We start from the raw sequence: 20,860 nt of genomic DNA, 5'->3' as shown, positions 1-20,860 counted from the left end.
GCCTACGGTACTAAACCATAACAATAAGTAGAGTTTCTTTTAAGCAATGTTTTCTGAATTCAAATTGGTTTGGGTATAGAATATTATTGTCTTCTAGGTGGCTTTCTAATTGTTATAGCACTGCTTTTTCTAGTAATTTAGCAATGAATGGCAGGTTGGATATTGGTCAGTAATTGTCCAAATCATCAGTTCTGCTAATTCTTTTCCAGGATTGGTTTAATCACAGCTTGTTTTGCCCCAGTGAGGACCAGTCTTTCTGAAAGTGAATGGTTGATTATGGTTGTGGCTGTTGGCGTGATTACACTGTTTATTGTTTTCAGGGAACTTGTAGGTATTGGGTCCAGTGTATGGTTAGCAGACTTTATTTTTGTAATTATTTGTTAATTTCAAGTTTAGATACTAAGTTGAAAGTGTTCCATTTTGGTTGCCTTTTTTTTTCTTTATATTCTTTTTTGGTAAGCAAATTGAAAATTATGTTTTTAATCTATTGATTTCATCTAACAAAGATGTGGCATATTTATGGCAGGACTTTTTTGAAAAATCATAATTATTCACAATGGCAAAAGATGGATCTATAATTAAATTTTTACTGTTTCAAAGAGTAATTTGGAATTAAATATTACACCATGAATCTGTTTTGTTGATTTTTTCCTGGTATTTAGTTAAAAATTTCAAAGAATTCACTAAGTTTTGCAAGAGGAATACTTAGTCAAAAGCTTTATTCTAACTTTTTCCTACTGCACTTTTGGCTCTTTATTCAATGACATTTTGAGCAACTATTCCAGGAAGTATGGGTGGTTTGGTTTCAGTTAGGATTAGATGAGAGATGAAGAAAAGTAAAAAAATAGAAATAGAAAAGAGAGAGGACATTTTTTGCTTTATAGTGTGTGTGGTTAACTTTTCTGTATGTTAAAAAATGATTTATATTAGTTAACCTTTTTTGATTTTGTTTATTTTATGATACTATATATGGAATACTTTTTATTGAATAACTTCTAGTCAGCTAAGGCTGCAAAACTTTACATGAAAATGTATCTAAGGTTTAGAAAATACCTAATCCCTGAGAGGAAGCCAGGAGTCTATGATCTAAAAGGTACATATTCAAAATTAAACATTTATGTGTTAGCCGATAAAACTACAACTGGCTAACTTACATGGGATATTCAACAGCATGGCTATGCTGCTGAATATCTCTGTAAAAACCACCACTTAGCTGGGTCTAAAACTGTCTAAAACTGTGAACGACTTCAAAGGGGCATGGGATAAACACTGTGGATCCATTAAGTCTAGAGGGCGTGAATAATGAGGAGGCAGCAAAACACTGCACGGAGCGGCAGTAGCCACAGAGGCATTCATGGAGCGGGATGCCAGTGGCCAGTAGCTGGTGTTCCACCTTCACGGAGCGGAAGGATGGAGGGCTGCTATCTCCAAAAAAACCCAAAAAAACAAAAAACAAACAAAAAAATAAAAACAGGGGTGGGTAAGAGTATGGGGTAAGGGTGTGGCCTGCTTGTTACGGCAGTTGCTACCCCTAATTGAGCTGGACGTTCACTTGGATGCAGATACGGCGCTGCTCTCTAGATTGGTGGTGGGGTGGAGGGGAATTAGTGCTGGAGGGTACTGGAAGCCAATAGTAACAGGTGGGAGAGAAAAAAAGGGGAAAAAAATGGATAAAGTGCGTAGCTTGCTGGGCAGACTGGATGGGCCGTTTGGTCTTCTTCTGCCGTCATTTCTATGTTTCTATGTTTCTATGTTTCTATATCCAGCTAAGTTAGACCTGCTCTATCACAGGTCTAACTAATCCAGTTGGCTTAACCAGATAGGTACAGGTATCACTACTTACTAGAGATGTGAATCGTGTGATCGATAGTCTTAACGATCGATTTTGGCTCGGGGGGGGGGGAGGGAATCTGATTGTTGCGGTTTTGTTTTTTTTTTTTTAATCGTTTAAATCGTAAATCGGGGGAGGGCGGGAAAACCGGCACACTAAAACAACCCTAAAACCCACCCCAACCCTTTAAAATAAATCCACCACCCTCCCGAACCCCCCCAAAATGTTTTAAATTACCTGGGGTCCAGTGGGGGTGGGGGGGGGGGGTCCCGGTGTGATCTTCCAGTCTCGGGCCACGGCTGCGTTAATAGAAATGGCGCCGGCTCTACCTTTGCCCTGTCATATGACAGGATACCCAATCCTGGCAATTTTTTATATATCACAAACCAATTGGCTACCAATACATATATTGTGACATCAATCCAATTCAATAATCTTTATTAGTGAAAATTCCATATAAAACATCCAACATTAATCCATAATACCCCACACAATAGATATCATATTTTTGTAAAACATTACATAATTCTCATACGTCACCCATACAACACATGTCACACATACATTCTACATTCAACCTCATAAAAACCATTCCCAAATTTCTAAACATTCAAATTAAACATTAAATACAAATCTTCTTCATCAACACATCATCAAGTGTAGATACATTTCATTTTTCAAGCAGAAAGAGTTATATTGCACATTAATTCTTGCGTTACAAAAACGTCAATCCTCTTAATCTCTTTTTATTCTCTCTACATGTTTCGCCTTCCCTCAGGCTTCTTCAGGAGAGTTTTTTCAAACAATCTCCCACTGCTCATGTATCCAACATCTATCCACAGGGTTTTCTAAAACATTCACACAAAAATTCATAGATATTAAATTTATACAATTTTCATAAAACTAATTCTTTATAAAGTTTTCCAAATTACTACTATACCTGCACGTCCCAAAGAACTTGCCCAGACGTACAGATCAGCACATCCCCGACTCTTATTTCAAAGCGTGTCAATTGTTCAAAGCAAGCAACACATCTCTCAAATGTATTTAGACTGAAATAAGAACAAATTCAAATGAAAAACATTTTTTCCCCCCCGGAGTTTACCAACATGCAAGACAACCAAGGATCCTTACCTTCCTTTTCTTTGGCAGAGAAACCGCCATCACCTCATCTCAAAAAAACGCCGCCATGGAATGAATCAACGGAAGTAATCAAACTCTTCTCCTACAGCCTTTTAAACCACGCTACACCAATCAGAGCTCAGCTTAAAGCTATCTCCGCCCCTTTAAATTAATTAAATCTAAACCAATCAATAATACTGCTCTTCCAAAACAATTGTCACCCCTAAGCCCGCCAGATTCAAAACAGTCACTGAAAATCAATTACTAAAACCTTGCAGCCCGGGTAAAAGGTCTAAAAACATGTTACCCAATCGATCTTATCATTCAATCCTTTTTGCCACAAGGTCTGCAAATTGAAAATCCATCGCTGTTCCTTCTGTAATAATATTTTATTTATATTACCACCCCGTCTGGCAGTAACCTTCTGAAGTACAAAAAAACGGAGTTCTTCTACCGTATGATTGTATTCTCGCCAATGTTTCACTAGGGGAGCAGAATCAGAAATGTGGTGGAGACAGCTCCCCTAGTGAAACTTATCCTCCTAAATTAACCAGGTAAGAAGATCTACTCCAATTTTAGTACTAGGATCTTAACCCAAACCAGTTACACTAACTGGTGTAAGCACATCATCTGGCAATGAATTCCAGAGCTTAATTATGCACTGAGTGAAAAAGAATTTTCTTTGATTTGTTTTAAATGAGCTACTTTCTAACTTCATGGAGTACCCCCTAGTCCTTCTATTATCTGAGAGACTAAGGGCCTCATTTTCTAAAGTATTGCAGGCCTGCGATACTTTAGAAAATCACGCTAATGTGGGGCGGGGTGTCGAAACGGGGGGGCAGTCCTGCACTAGCCGGCAGTGATTGCACTGCCACGGTGCGATCGCTGCCGGTTTCGTACCCAATAGCGCCGCCATAGAAGGTATAGTTATTGGGCGTGAAATAGGCAGCGAAAAGGCCCTTACCTTTTCGCTGTCGGTGTCATCTTTGCAGAGTCAGCCCTGGTGATGCCCCGACTCCTTCTCTTCCGGGGCTGACTCCACCCCGATTTAGGTAGCGCAGGCGTGCGCTACCTTCGCTAGCTATCGCAGGCTTGCGCTGTTAGCGCAAGCTTGTGATAGCCTTAGAAAATAAGGCCCTAAATAACTGATTTACATTAACTTGTTCAAGTTCTTTCATGATTTTGTAGACCTCTATCATATACCTCCTCAGTTGTCTCTTCTCCAAACTGAACAGCCCTAATGTCATTAGTCTTTCCTTATAAGGCAGCTATTCCATGCCCCTTATCATTTTGGTTACCCTTCTCTGCACTTACTCCAGTGCAACTATATCTTTTTTGAGATGCGGTTGTTGCGGTCCCTACTAGGGGTGTGCATTCGGATTGACCGCATTAGTAAAACGCAACTCATATTTTTTTTTTACTTAAAAAATTGATTCGACATAAACGATCGGATTTCCCACATATCGAACATAGATATGTTCGATATGTGGGAAATCGCGATTGTTGAGCCAAAATAAAAATATAAACCCCCTCACCCTCCTTAATCCCCCCCCCCGACTTACCACAACTCCCTGGTGATGGAGCGAGGAGTGAGGACGCCATTTCTGCAATCCTTGGCGAGAAGTATGTGACGTCGGCGGCACGTCGAGTGACGCCGGCGTCACGTGATTCCCGGCTCGTTCGCGCCGGATGGCTCGTTCGGCCCAAAAAGAACTTTTGGCCAGCTTGAGGGGGTCAGGAGGCCCCCCCAAGCTGGCCAAAAGTTCTTTTTGGGCTGAACGAGCCGTCCGGCGCGAACTCGCCGGGAATCACGTGACGTCGCGTCTGAGTGACGCGGCGCCACGTGATTCCCGGCGAGTTCGCGCCGGACGGCTCGTTCGGCCCAAAAAGAACTTTTGGCCAGCTTGGGGGGGTCAGGAGGCCCCCCCAAGCTGGCCAAAAGTTCTTTTTGGGCCGAACGAGCCGTCCGGCGCGAACTCGCCGGGAATCACGTGACGTCGCGTCTGAGTGACGCGGCGCCACGTGATTCCCGGCTCGTTCGCGCCGGACGGCTCGTTCGGCCCAAAAAGAACTTTTGGCCAGCTTGGGGGGGTCAGGAGGCCCCCCCAAGCTGGCCAAAAGTTCTTTTTGGGCCGAACGAGCCGTCCGGCGCGAACGAGCCGGGAATCACGTGACGCCGCGTCACTCGACGTGCCACCGACATCACATGCTTCTCGCCAAGGATTGCAGAAATGACGTCCTCACTCCTCGCTCGATCACCAGGGAGTTGTGGTAAGTCTGGGGGGGGGATTAAGGAGGGTGAGGGGGTTTAAATTTTTTTTTTGCACATATGTACATATACCCAACTCATTGGATTTTTTTAATGTCCATATTGGCCGCAAGTGGGACCCCCTTTCGGACATAAAAAATATGAACATAAAATTTTGCTCTGCACATCCCTAGTCCCTACCGCTTCCCTTCTGTTAGGGCCTGTGGTATCGTAAACTTAGCCCCTGAAGGAGTATCTCAGGGGTTAACTCTAACTCTCCTTTTTCTCCAGCATTCACTGGAGACAGCAAATTGTGCAAGCTTCCTTCTGCCCCTGAGACAGGAAACCTGTCTCATAAACAACCTGCTCCAGACAGGCCTGCCCCAGGAATAGATCTCACTGTATCAAACCGAAACTGCTTTCTGCCTACTTCCTCTTACACTTAGCCAGCTAGTTTAACATATCTTAAAACTGTCTCAATGTCCAGCTTATGAACCTTTACCCTCCTGGCCTGCTAGCTTACGCGTAGTCAGCACAAAGGCCAGGAAGGACATTTATGGAATGTCACTTTTAACATCCAATGAATGATGTATGTATTTGCAAAGACCCAATGATGTGTCTTTATCATTATGACAAATCTGCATGCCATGCTTTGTGATGAAATGATGTACAATAAAAAGGAGCCCCGGGGAAGGAGGAAAGAAAGGTGACCTTCCCGGGGACGTGCTTCACCACGAATCCTGCCTGATGTGTCTTTATCATTGCTACATATGGTGAGCCCAACGTGATTTACGTCCTGATCCAAGGAGTGACCCGAGACGTGACAACTCCCTGCTCATTCGGCTGGACAAAAGCCAAGGTATGCACCGTATTCAGCAGACCTGCTCTTGCAAGTGTAAGTATTTTTTAAGTTTTTTTTTCTCAGTAAGTCTGTTCCCAAACATTCGTGAGCATGGGAGGTAAAATTTCAGTTCAGCAGCAAACGCATGTGGAAGAGCTGAGGAAAATTGTGAAGAATCATTATTTCGTCACCAAGGGAGAAACAGCACATATCAAATCGGGGGACATGGAAAAATTGATAAAAGAAATAGCTTGCCGTTGTCCCTGGTACCCGGAATATGGAACCCTGAATGTTGATCATTGGGTGCAGATAGGTAATAGCCTTCATACATCTCCACGAGCCCCTATAAGGCAGTTATTGCTCTGGCAAAAATGTACAGAGGCTCTAGAACACATCAGGACTAAAAATCTCAAGGCACCACCTCCAGTTCATGCGTCCTTAGACACAGACAGTAAAGAAGCAGACAGACTGCCTGTCAGCACAACTACTACACACACTCATCCCCTACCATATCTGCAAAATCCCTCAGGAACAGCAACTTCGCTGTATCCTCAGCTTCCCATGCCAGAACCCGTGACACAGCCCATTCAGACTCCCAGCCTTATTCAGAAAAACAGCCCATAAGCACAATCGAGCCACAATCTGGCTCACACAGTACGGTTCGAATGAGTTTTCTCCAGGAACAACAAAAGGGTAACCTTACAGGGGAAGAACTGTTAGAAGGACTTCAAGCCTTTCCCATCACAGAAAGGATCAATGATATGGGCGGGAGAGAAATGAATTGGTCCGCCCTTCCCTATAGTGTTCTCAGGGAACTCCGCACAAGCATCAAAGAGACAGGATTCCACTCCTCTTACACCCGAGGGCTGCTTGAGGCAATGTCTAATGGCTATAAATTAGTTCCCCAAGATTGGAAAGACTTGTCCCGTATGCTCCTCACCCCAGCTCAGTATGTAGTATGGGAATCTGAGTACCAAAGAGAAGCATTGATAGCAGGAACCACTTCAGGTGGTGCCTACTTACCAGAGCAGCTATTTGGATCAGGTCAATTTGCCACCATAGAACAGCAAACACTTGGCATACCAGCGGTCGCCTATCCAGCAATTATCCGCTGTGTAAACAAAGCCTTTAAAAAGGTCCCTGAATCTGGAAAGGTCACAAAGTCATTTATAATGACCCGACAAACAGCGACAGAGCCCTACACACAATTTGTTGATCGCTTACAGGAAGCCATTAGGTGACAGGTAGATAATCTAGAAGCGAGCACAGAGCTCCTGCTAAAGTTAGCTTTTGAAAATGCAAATGCCGAGTGCCGTAAGGTTTTGCAGTCCATAGTTGGCAGACCTGATTGCAGCCTAGCAGACATGCTTAAGGCTTATGCAGATGTGGGCACCCACGCTTTTCAGATGGATGCCCTCGCTGTTGCCCTACAGAAAGGTCAATTTCACAATCCCAAAGGCACATGTTTAAACTGTAAAAAACCTGGCCATTTTAAACAACATTGTTGTGCCCCAGGTGGCGGGGCGTATAAAGGAACCGATTCTGCAGGGGTCTCTAGGTCACGACCAAAAACTGTGTGCCCAAAATGTAAAAAAGGGTTCCACTGGGCAAATCAATGCCGAAGTACCAGTCAGGGAAACTAGACTCCGGGCCAGCGACAAGCCCCAGCCCAATTGTCGCAGCCCCTAAGATCCGGGCGCAGTCAACCACAGCGGAAGTCATTGGCAGTGCCGGCATAGATCTTATTAATCAAGATACAAAATTTGTAGCATTCCCAGGGCAGGTCACTCTGATGCCCTCTCAGCTCACAGGCCCTCTGCCCGAACAAACTGTCGGGCTGATTCTACCCCGGTCCACTGCAGGCAAGGCAGGGATCTATGTCATTCCAGGGGTTGTAGATTCTGATTATGAAGGTACTATTATGATCCAATTCGAAACCAAATCCTCCCTCACATTGCACAAAGGGGACTCCTGGGCACAGCTAGTCATGGTCCCCTGTGTCTTGCCCGTAGGAGAACAGCAGACTGCCAGAGGTTTCAGCGGCTTCGGATCTGCCCGAGCCCCAGCACTGCATCCTAGCATTTTAGCAGTGACTCAGGCAATCAGAAAAGAGAAACCAAAGAGAACCTACTTGCTAGACGGTAAGCCCTTTGAAGGCATTTTAAATTCAGGAGCTGATGTCTCAGTCATAACCACAGATAATTGGCCCACCGATTGGCCGACCGTAGACTCTCCCTCCGTGTGTGGGGTAGGAGGGAAACAGCTGGCCCGCCGCAGTGCTCGCTGGCTAACAGTAACAAATCCCTCCGGCTCAGGCACAGCAAACTTAAAACCAGTAATCCTTCCCATCCATATCAATTTATGGGGAAGAGATTTACTAAGTCAGTTTCAAGCCCGAATTGTACTAGAAGATTAAGCATGTTTCACAGTAAACCCACTGCTCTTCCATTAACTTGGAAATCCACCACACCCATCTGGGTAGAGCAGTGGCCCCTGCCTAACGATAAGCTTCAGGCCCTCAATGAATTGGTACATGATCAATTAGCTGCTGGTCACATTGAACCCACAGTCAGTCCATTTAACACACCTGTTTTTGTAATTAAAAAGAAATGTGGGAAGTGGAGACTTCTCCACGATCTCTGAGCCATGAATGCTATTCTGCAACCTATGGGTCCGCTTCAGTGCGGTACTCCAAATCCAAACATGATTCCTAGAGATTATCAAATTTTAATAGTGGATCTAAAAGACTGCTTTTTCACCATACCATTATGTGAAAAGGACAAACAGTTCTTTGCCTTTACAGTCCCTGTTTTAAACAATCATAGACGAACTAAACGTTATCAATGGACTGTTTTACCACAAGGAATGTTGAACAGTCCCACGTTATGCCAATACTTTGTAGACAAAGCATTGCAAGGGTTTCGAAAACTTTACCCACAAGCATTACTATATCATTATATGGATGATATTTTGGTGGCTGCGCCAAAAATCCCAGATTACTGGCTGCCCCATCTATCCTCAGAACTAGCCAAATCTGGGTTAAATATTGCCCCTGAAAAGGTGCAAAAACGTGAACCATTTCTATATTTAGGTCATAAAATGCTACAGACCTATTCTAGCCCTCAAATTCCACAGCTGAAAGTGAACGATGCCGTTACATATGTACAATTACAGCAATTGCTTGGATCAATCAATTGGTTACGCCCTTATATAGGTCTGCCCACTTATTTGCTAAGCCCTTTATTTGACGCTTTAAGGAACAGAACAAATCCGGCAGAATTGATTACGTTAACACCACAGCAGAAAAAGATTTTTCAACAAGTCAATGAAGCATTGAAATTAATATGGGTAGACAGATGCACAGAAAATGTCCCTCTCACTTTAATTCTGATTCCAACAAAAAAACAGCCTACAGCAATTTTAACACAGTTAGTCGAAAAGCAGACAGAAAATAGAACGTTAATCATTGAATGTCTCTACTTACCACACAGCCCTTCGCATACAATTAGCACATTATCGCTTATGCAGGCAGAATTAATCTTTAAAGGACGAGAACTTAGCAGAGTTTTATTTGGACTTGATGTAACAAATATCATTGTCCCTTTACCTTTAAAGGACTGGGAACGGATGCTAAGCCAATCTGCAGCACTGCAAACTGCGCTCACAGACTATGTGGGAAAAGTTTCCTACCACATTCCAGCAGACCCCCGTGTCCTTGCATTCAATCAGGTTCCACTCTCCGTTTATCCAGGCCTATCACCCGCTCCCTTACCACAAGCACAGACTGTTTTCACTGACGGTGGCTCAAAGTGGGGGGTGGTCGCCTGGCAAGTACAGGGAAATTGGATAACCAAAATTACGCCACCCCAGCTGTCAGCACAGAGGGCAGAGCTAGCTGCAGTTATTCTCGCGTTGCAATGCTTTATGAATGCTGATTTAAACATTATTTCCAATAGCCAGTATGTTTGTAATGTTGCTTCTTCTCTTCCTGGAGCATATGTAACTCCTTCATTAGATGAGAACCTGCTATCCCTTTTTCTGACCCTGCAGTCAGCCCTCCAACACCGCACACACCAACTTCACATCGCTCACATCAGAAGCCATCAGCCTTTCCCTGGATGGATTTGTGAAGGTAATGCTGTTGCAGACGCAGCCACAAAACAAGCAGTACTTACTGTGACACCATGGAATAGTCATACCATGTTCCATCAAAACGCAAAATCCATGGCAAAACAATTTAATATTCCACTAGAGCAAGCCCGAGCTATTGTACAGCAATGCCCTCAGTGTTCACAAGTCACCTCTGCCCCTTCCATGGGCGTGAACCCACGAGGCTTACGTGCCAATGAAATCTGGCAGATGGATTTCACCCAATACCCCTCATTTGCCCCCTGGAAATTTTTACATGTGACAATTGATACCTTTTCACATTTTCTTTGGGCTATGCCCCAAAAAGGGGAAACTTCTTAGCATGTTATCAATCACTGTATAAAAACATTTTCTATAATGGGATTACCCTCTGTTCTGAAAACTGATAATGGCCCTGCCTACAGCAACCATTCTTTTGCTGAATTTTGCCAACAATGGAACATTAAACACATATTTGGAATACCTTACAATTGCACAGGGCAAGCCATTGTGGAAAGAGCCAATCACACCCTAAAACATCTCTGGATAAACATAAACAAACAGTAGGGAATGCCATTGGGCTCCCCCCTAAACAGGACTGGCTGAACAAAGTATTGTTCACTTTAAATCATCTAAACATATCAACTTCAAATCAGACCACAGCCGTGGATAATCATTATGGGACTAGAGTTAGTCACCCACAACCGCCAGTTTTGTACAAAATATTACCTAACCCTGTCTGGCATGGCCCTGCCCCCCTACTAATGTGGGGGCGCGGGTATGCTTCTGTGCTTTCTCCCACAGGCCCAATTTGGGGGCCCAGTCGGTGTGTCAAGCCATGGAAAGATGGAAAAGCGTCTGGATCCACAAAACCCGATCCCAAACTTCTCCCTGAGCCTCCACAACCCTCAGAAGGACAGAGACCGGACTCCCCGCAAAAAGCAGCACCAGATGACCTGGGGGCAGATCAAAGCGCTATCTGACCAATCTGCACAACTCTTGGAACGGCAAGGCCTTGAGAAAACTCCAGAGAACTTCTTATTAGCTGCCTTTTCTTGTCTAAATGCCAACTCACTAGCACTTGTGTTCTGCATTCTCATGCTTTGCTTTATCTCTCCAGCAATGGCGCCGGCGCCTGAGGAAGGACCCTGGCAAGACAACATGTACATCATTGATGCGCAGAACTTCTCACGCCTGATGAACCAAACAGACTGTTGGATTTGCACACACATGCCAACACATACTCAAGGAGGTCTAATGATGCACGCCGTGCCACTTAATCTTACAAGGGTAAGTAGTCCATCCTTCTGAGGATGGACTACTTACCCTTGGCCAAGAGGAAGGTATCCCCTTAACTCTCCAATTGACAATACCATAATACCCATCGGTAGCCGTATTCAAGAGACTGCTGCATTGTGATGGGAATATGATCCCAGGGAGGATGAGGAACTTCAGGTGGGGAAATATCCATATTGTAGCTGAACCATTGTATCAGAAGAAGTCATGATTAGATTGTACTCTAATGTAACAGCACACCCAGAGTTCTCACAGAATATCACAGAATATTTGCATAGCTTTACCCACTATATGTGCAATTGGCTGATCTCAGGATGCTCCATGGGAGAAACAAATAGGTGTGAAAGAGGAGAAAAATTCTCAGACGGGCAATTTGGCTTGTGTGAATATGTATCTGAAATGGTTCAACAAGTCAAACAGCCCCATAGCTGGTCCACTAACCAGATAGGGAACATTTGGATGTTATGTGGGCGTAGAGCATATTTATTTTTATTTATTTTATTTAATTTTTTTCTATACAGGCATTCGTGATAATATCACATCAAGCCGGTTTACAATAAACAATGGGGTGATAACCAGAACAGAGAACGAAATAATATGTACTATACATATTATATATATATATATATATATATATATATATATATATATATATATATATATATATATATATATATATATATATGCACATTCCCCCAAAATGGAGAGGCAGATGCACTCTAGGCTACCTCCTCCCCTCATACTATGCAGTTCACAATTTGCCCAAAGCAAGACTCCGTAACAAAAGGGAAGCGATCAAGAGTCCCATAGATAAGAATGCAGGAACTCAGGTAGTTAGAAGCCTGTTTCCCTCAATGGGAACAACTATGAATTACAGAGATTTACACATCCTTGCTCACTGGACGACTGTCCTATTCAATCAGACAGTCCATGCATTAAAACTACTCACATAGAAATTTCTCAGATTAGAGAGGTAGCATTACAGAACCGTTACCCTTTAGACACAGTTTTAGCTTCAAAAGGCGGAGTCTGTGCCTTAATTGGATCTCATTGCTGTGTATACATATCAGATTATAAAGCAAATCTCACACATACCATAGAGCAGATGGAAACTATGATTTCAGAAGCGCCCCTCTCAGATAGAACACCGGTATCTCCCTGGGACTGGCTATGGTCCTGGCTCCCTGATACCGGTGGTCTCAAACAAATTATTCCTATTGTGATCATGATAATTGGCTTACTAATTTCCTTATGCTGCTGTATTCAATGCATACCAAATCTTGTGTCTATGCTTAGACCTTGCTTTTCACCCGGATATAAAGATGTCCTTTATGCTGCTTAATAGAGAATCATGTGCCCTGCAGTGGTTGGCACACCACGCTGCATAAGCTCTAGGTGATATGGGGAATCAAGAGCTTGGCGGCAGTAGGCACACCACGTAGGCTCAGCTCTTGCCTCCATATCCCCCCTTTCCCTATCTCCAGCCTATACGCAAAGCACAGCTAGCCCCAGTATGGGTCTCAAGCATGGATACAAAGATTTTCTTTATGCTGCTTAATAAAAATAAAAACAAAAGGATGAGATGTGGTATCGTAAACTTAGCCCCTGAAGGAGTATCTCAGGGGTTAACTCTAACTCTCCTCTTTCTCCGGCATTCACTGGAGACAGCAAATTGTGCAAGCTACCTTCTGCCCCTGAGACAGGAAACCTGTCTCATAAACAACCTGCTCCAGACAGGCCTGCCCCAGGAATAGATCTCACTGTATCAAACCGAAACTGCTTTCTGCCTACTTCCTCTTACACTTAGCCAGCTAGTTTAACATATCTTAAAACTGTCTCAATGTCCAGCTTATGAACCTTTACCCTCCTGGCCTGCTAGCTTACGCGTAGTCAGCACAAAGGCCAGGAAGGACATTTATGGAATGTCGCTTTTAACATCCAATGAATGATGTATGTATTTGCAAAGACCCAATGATGTGTCTTTATCATTATGACAAATCTGCATGCCATGCTTTGTGATGAAATGATGTACAATAAAAAGGAGCCCCGGGGAAGGAGGAAAGAAAGGTGACCTTCCCGGGGACGTGCTTCACCACGAATCCTGCCTGATGTGTCTTCATCATTGCTACAAGGGCCCAAGCCCGCCTACCTCCGCTTTAGGGACTCTCGCGTTCCGCCCGCTCCGGACCCTGGGGGCTTCTCTCACTCCACGTTGCGGACGCCATTATATGCCTGCTCCTCGCCCGCCTCGCGCGCATGCGAGGACGTCCCTCTTGAGCACTCGACTCCCGGAAGCCTGGCTCCGCCCACGCTGCTGATGTCACGCCCAAGTCCCGATATGACCGGCGCTCAAACTCTCTCTCATCGCCTTGCAATGAGGTTCACAACTCTGTAGTTGTTCTTAGTTGCGTTCCTGGTGTTCTTCACGTTGTCTGCCTCTGACTCCGGTCTGCTTCTGACTCCGCTTCAGCCCGCTGCCTGCCTCTGACTCCAGTTTGCTTCTGACTTCCGCTTCAGCCTGCCGCCTGCCTCCAACCCCGGTTTGCCTCTGACTCCGCTTCAGCCTGCACCCTGCCTCCGACCCCGGTTTGCCTCTGACTCCGCTTCAGCCTGCTGCCTGCCTCCGACCCCGGTTTGCCTCTGACTCCGCTTCAGCCTGCTTCCTGCCTCCAACCTTGGTTTGCTTCTGACTCCGCTTCAGCCTGCTGCCTGCCTCCGACTCCGGTTTGCTTCTGACTTCCGCTTCAACCTACAGCCTGCTTCAGACTCCGGTTTGCTACAGACTCCACTTCAGCCTACAGCCTGCTTCAGACTCTGGTTTGCTACAGACTCCACCTCAGCCTACAGCCTGCTTCAGACTCCGGTTTGCTACAGACTCCGGAGCCACCCGCTGCCCTGCCTCCAGCCGGCCCTCGGCCCTGGGCAGCCGGTCCTCTGCCTTCCGGGTACCTTGGACTTCCTTTTCGTTCTCCTCTCTCAGGTCCCGGTCTACGCCTATCTCAGCCTCTGGACTTTCTGTCTCACTTCCAAGTTCCGAGGACCCGGGACCCTAAGGGCTCCTCCTGGGGGGTCTCTGGTTCCTGGGTGAACCCCTCCGGCTTGTGGCTCTGCCTCCCAGCCTACCCTGCCTCCCTAGGTAGGTCAGCCCAAGGGTCCACTATCTCTCCAGCAGTGTCCAACTGCAACAGCGGTGACCACAATTTCACACAATATTCAAGATGCAGTCTCACCATGGAACGATACAGAGGCATTATGACATACATCATTTTATTTGTCATTCTCTCCCTAATAATTCCTAACATTCTGTTTGCATTTTTGAACACCACAGCACACTGAGCTGACAATTTCAACATATTATCCACTATGATCCTTAGATCTCTTTTCTGGGTGGTTACTCCTAAGATAGAACCTAAAATTGTGTAACTTCAAGGGTTATTATTTCCTATATGCATCACTTTTATTTATTTATTTATTTATTTGAGGTTTCTTTTATACCGATAGCCGTTTGCACATCGTATCGGTTTACATACAACTAATAACTTATGGGCAAAGCCCCTTACAAAGAACAGTATAACAATGTGGAAACAAATATACAGGAGACATAATTGTATATATATAACAATATAATTGTATATATATAACAATATATACAGGAGATATAATTGTAATAAAATAGAACTATACAATAAAAAAAACTACAAAATAAAAAATACTTTACTTTGCACTTGTCCACATTGGGCTTACAAATGCAGATGAAATTTAACCCTTTGAACCCATTGTCCCTGAATTCAGGGATGGCCTAATATCAATATCACCAGTTATCCCAGTAAACCGGTATACTCACATACTGATTTATTTCTTTCCCAAGTAATACCAGTACAGGAGTCCTATGGGCAGCAAAGAATACCAATATTAAAAATAGCACATTGACAAAAATTATTAGTTTTCCTGAGGAGCTTAGAGTTGATGGGTTTATCGCCATATGAACCTAAGGTTCAAAGGTTAATATTCCTGTCTTGCAAGGTCCTCCTGCAATTTATCACAATCCTCTTGAGACTTTACTCTGCATAATTTTATCTCATCCACAAATCTGATCACCTCACTCATCATACCCCTTTCCATATCATTTATAAATATATTACAAAGCACTGGTCCAAGTACAGACTCCTGAGGCACTCCCCTGTTTACCTTTTTTCACTGTGAAAACTGATCATTTAATCCTACTTTTTGTTTCCTGTCTTTTACCCAGCTTGCAATCCACAAAAGGACATCACCTTTTTTCCCATGACTTTTAGTTTTCTTAGATGCCTCTCATGCATATCACCTTCTGAAAATCCAAATATACTACATTTACAGGTTCATTTTTGTCCAAATATTTATTAACCTCTTTAAAAAATATGTAGGAGATTTGTGAGGCACGACTTCCATTGGGTAAATCCATCCTGGCTGTGTCCCATTAAACCATGTCTATCTAAATGTTTTGTGATTGTATTCTTTATAATAGTTTCCATGGTTTTCCTGGCACTGAAGTCAGGCTTACTGGTCTGTAATTTACTAGATCAACTATTTGCCAGATTTATTCTGGAAGTATATTTGGAAAATTAGTGATTTTTATCCTTTTAATGCTGTTATACCTCTGTGAGATTTTGGAGGTTTATCTGTCAGACACCAAAGGGATACGGATCCATCCCTGGGTGTCAGACTGAATCCTGATGCAGGAGTGACCCTGGACTGATGCACTGCGTGAAAGGTGAGAACACTGGTTCAAATTATTTTACAGCTGGCATAAATTAGATGGCAATTGTGTAATTTTAAGTGCAAGTTAAGCTTAGATAACTTTTATTCTCTACTTATCTTACATGACAATGTTTACACTGTAAAACTAAAACTGAAACTGTAACAAACCAAAATCAAAGAAATAATTGTAAAGTATTACTCTTGTTTTTCATGTATGATGCTACTAAACTAATTGACTACTTCATAAAAGTGTCTGGATCTTCTCCCTGAAGCTAATGAATTCGTATCATAATGTTGTTGGTTAAATATGATAATCTATTGTATGATCTCCCACCTGAGAGATCCTTACAGAAGTATGTCAGTGTACTGACAGATTTTTTTTTTTAACTACAGAAGTGTACCACAGGATATAAACTGACTAGGAAAACAGAACAAAGTAAACAAGCTTGGATTTTTGCTTCTCTGAGTCTCATGTTGGAGTGGGAATGTTTGTAAACTCTGTGTATGTGGTGATGTAGTTTTTTTCACTAATGTGTGTTCATCTATAGAAAAAATAGTACCACTTCTATGATGTACTGGCAGCATGTGTGAATAGTGAAAAGAGGATTACACACCAACAATACTTGCAAAAAGACAATCCCTATCCCAATAGAGGTGGGTATTTGACAGTTAGAGAAGGCACTCCTAGTGATTATATCGAATTTCAATCATGCTACAAGGAATTGGAGGAAGATGAAGATGTGATGAAAACAGTGACAGAGGTCGAGGAAAAGCTTTGCCTCCTTCTAAAAATGCACCTAAAAGTAAAAACCTCAGTACATCTGGCATTACTAGTATACTACCAGCATTGCCCTCCCCAAGCTAAAGAGAGATTTATTTTTTTTTTAACTCAAGGGGAAATCACAGGCAGCATCAAGCTGGAAGAAGATATGATTCTTGTTACCATTTTTGGATCTATTCCTAAAGTGTAGGGGCAGGAGAACAAAGAGTCACAAAGAGTGGCTTAGCACTGGCAGGGGATGGAAAAGGGCTGTACTAGGAGCAGAATAGTCAGAAGAAGACTCCTGAGAAATGTCTGCAGCAGAACCTGCAAGAAAGTCCTGAGTCAGAGGAATCATATCAGCGTTTATGATTATCAGAGGAGATAGGAAAGCTAGTACGGTAATTGTGGAGAAGTTGGAGGTTTTGATGCCACTCTGCTATTTACCATAGTCTGCACTCTATGCTTTGAGAGTTTTGATGCTACTCCACTCTTTGTCAGACTTCACACTTTACCTATAGGGCATATTGATGCCACTCTGCTATTTGCTGATGCAATTCTGCTATTTGATATGATTATGCCTTGGGAGTTTTGATGTCACTATGTTGTTTTTCCATAGTTTGCATGCTACCTCTTGGTGTTTTGATACCACTCTGCTGTTTGCTATATTCCACACTCTAAGTCTTGGGGTGTTCATGGTACTGTTACTGCTTCATTGCCCTTTTCATTGTGCCTTGGGGTGGGGGTAAGGGGGGTCATGCCACTGTTGCTGCTGCTTTGTTGTTCCTTAGGTACTTCATGGTGTTTATGTGTTGTGTTTGAGACATATTGTGGACTCTTGGTCAATGTGGTACTGAGTCCTCCCATGGGGAGGGGCCCAGGGGAATCACAACGATAGACTAAACTCAGAAGTAAGCGGACACAGAAGAGAGGACATTTTTATTATACAGCAATGGTGCTGCCGAGGGCGGACAGTGCCCGTAGACTTGTGTTGTCCCCATAAGGGTTCCAATCAGACTCTGGAAGTAGAGATGTTGAATAGGGGTATGCATTCGCTTTCGCCGTATTGGCGATCCACAACGTATACTGCACTATTCGTAGTATTCGTGGGGAAGTGAAACGTATAGCGATTCCCCACGAATACACGAATATTCGCTGAATTATACGGCCACCTACATAACAATTTAAACAAACCCCCCACCCTCCTGAACGCCCCCAAGACTTACCAAAACTCCCAGGTGGTCCAGCGGGGGGTCCGGGAGCCATCCCCTGCACTCACACCCTCGGTGCCGGTTTCATCATGGGCCGATAGCCTTTGTCACAGGGGCTACCGGTGCCATTGGTCAGCCCCTGTCACATGGCCATCGGCGCCATCTTGTGCACCTACCATGTGACGGGGCTGACCAATGGCACGGTAGCCCCTGTGACATAGTAAGGGCAAGGCTATCGGTGCCATTTTGATTCCTGGCACCCAACGACACGAGTGCAGGAGATCGCTCCCGGACCACCACTGAACCCCCAGGGACTTTTGGCCAGCTTGGGGGGGGGGCCTCCTGAACCCCACAAGACTTGCCAAAGGTCCAGCGGGGGTCCGGGAGCGACCTCCTGCAATCGGGCCGTTTTGCCAGTATTCAAAATGGCACCGGCGCTACCTTTGCCCTCACTATGTCACGGGGGCGGTCGGCCCCTGTGACATAGTGAGGGCAAAGGTTAGCGCTGGCGCCATTTTGAGTACTGGCAGCCTCCAGCCTTTGCCCTTACAATGTCACTGACCGTCGGCCCCTGTGACATAGTGCCATTGGTCAGCCCTTGTCACATGGTAGGAGCACAAGATGGTGCCGATGGCCATGTGACAGGGCTGACCAATGGCACCGGTAGCCCCTGTGACATAATAGGTCAAAGGCTATCCGGCATCATTTTGAACTGGTATCGAGGGTGTGAGAGTGCAGGGGATGGGTCCTGGACCCCCCGCTGGACCACCAGGGAGTTTTGGTAAGTCTTAGGGGGTCAGGAGGGTGGGGGGTTGTAGTAAATTTTAATTTTAGCCGGGCAATGAATAGGATTAGAAGTATAACCGTATTGGGGCGCCATACAGACGTATGCAACGTATCTGCCCCCCAATGAATATGTATCCCGAATGCGACGTATGGCGTCCCTCTGCACATCCCTAATGTTGAATGCTCTCACCCAAGATGAAGACGTAGGTCAGGTAGTGGTCCGTGGATTGGGCCCTTTAAGGCAAAGGCCTCTGTCGGCGAGCCCATCCCTGGGACACCAGGGGGCGGGTCCTCAGTGTCGGCGGCATCTCTGCCACAAGGGAAGACTCCATACCTGCAGAATGGGCCATACAAAGCACCAGGCCGCCATCAGAGTCAGAGTTGGGCAGCCCTGGACTGTGGTGCCATCGAGAGAAGTGAATCGGACTGACCACGGAGGCCGTGATCGGCCAGTGCAATATCATGCCTCTATTATTAGTGCCCTTTGTTCTGTAAATGCCTTGTAATGTTCAAGCTACTATTATTGGTAATCTTTTCTTCTTTATATGCATCTTGTAGTGCTTATTCAACTATTATTGGTGCGTTATGGTCCTTTTTAGGTGTCTTGTGAAGCTCATGCCACTAGTCTTTGTACCTTTTAAGCCACATTAGGTGCTTTGTGGTGCTTATTCCACTATTCCTGGTTGCCTTTCCTGCTCTGTAGCTGCCCTGTGGTATTTATGCCACTATTGTTGATATCCTTTTCTTTAAGTACCTTATGGTGCTCCTGCCACTATTCTTGGTAACATGTGCTCCTCTAGATGCCTTGTGGTATTCATACCAATATTGTTATTGCCCTTTGTTTGTCTTTAGTTGCCTTATGGTGCACATGTCACTATTGTGAGTGCCTTTTGCTCCTCTTTAGGTGCCTTGAGATTATCAAACCACTTTTACTGGTGCCATTTGTCCCTCATTTGGAGCTTGAGCGGCAGTTGGTTTGCCACATTTGCTGCTGCTTTGCTCCTCTCACAGTGCCTTGGAGTGTGGCTGCTTCTGTTTGAGCTGCTTTGCCTTATCTTGATGCCTTGGACCATTTCATCCCACCTTCAGGGCTACTTTGGCACATTATTGGTGCCTTGGAATGTTCTTCCAACATTTGATGTTGCCTACCTGCAAGTTTCATTACAATACCTCAGTTTTCAAAACCAAAATAGGATGCATTCCTTCCACGATTAACTTTAATGGGAAACACATTAATAAAGGAAATAGATAAATACATTTGTTTTGTTATTTTTCATTTGAATTATAATGATCCCCTTTTCCAAGTGGCTTTTATCACCATTATCCCTTGAGTGTTCTGAATATCGAATATCCTTACCTTGTTATCAATTCAATCTCTTGCCTCCTTTTAAGTATCATGGATTTGAAAACATTTAAGAATTAAAGTACCCAGAACTCTGTATTACAGTGAGAACTAGCTCTAAAGTAGCCCAACTATCACTGTTTCTAGGACAAGTTGTTCCAAAAATAGTAATGTATGGCATCTATAAACTTTACCTCACTGGCATGCCCTAATGAAACATTCACCCAGTCAATAGTGGGATAATTTAAATCTCCCATTATTATTATGTTCCCATGATTAGTAGCTTTTCTAATATTTGTTAGCATTTCACAATCTTTTGAAATGCTTAGTGCCAGTTTCAGGAATGCTCTTTAAGTCTTAAATCTTTTCAAATCCATGACAGTTAAGAGGAAGCAAGATATTGAATTGATAACAAGGGAAGTAGATCCAATATTCGGGATGCTCTAGGACCCAGAGCATCTACAAAGCTGGTGCCCTTGAACAATACAAATATGTTTCTGCTCTAAAAAAGGAAAATAGAATTAAGTTATTTAATCAGTTTATGAAAGAATCATAGTA

The 20,860-nt window shown here is 44.1% G+C and overlaps 1 long non-coding RNA gene across 1 annotated transcript in view; it reads right to left on the bottom strand.

Annotated features, from left to right (window-relative positions):
* The window catches only part of LOC115088841, a 66,601-nt gene extending 56,806 nt beyond the window's left edge, over positions 1–9,795 (bottom strand). Inside the window, exon 1 of the long non-coding RNA XR_003855926.1 lies at positions 9,650–9,795. This is a non-coding gene — a long non-coding RNA (uncharacterized LOC115088841). The remainder of the gene's footprint in view (positions 1–9,649) is intronic.
* Positions 9,796–20,860: the final 11,065 nt, after the last annotated feature.

This window comes from Rhinatrema bivittatum, chromosome 3 (assembly GCF_901001135.1).
Source record: "Rhinatrema bivittatum chromosome 3, aRhiBiv1.1, whole genome shotgun sequence".
Classification (NCBI taxonomy): domain Eukaryota; kingdom Metazoa; phylum Chordata; class Amphibia; order Gymnophiona; family Rhinatrematidae; genus Rhinatrema; species Rhinatrema bivittatum.
Note: the sequence above shows the minus strand (reverse complement) of the source record. Positions and strands in the feature narration are given on the sequence as shown.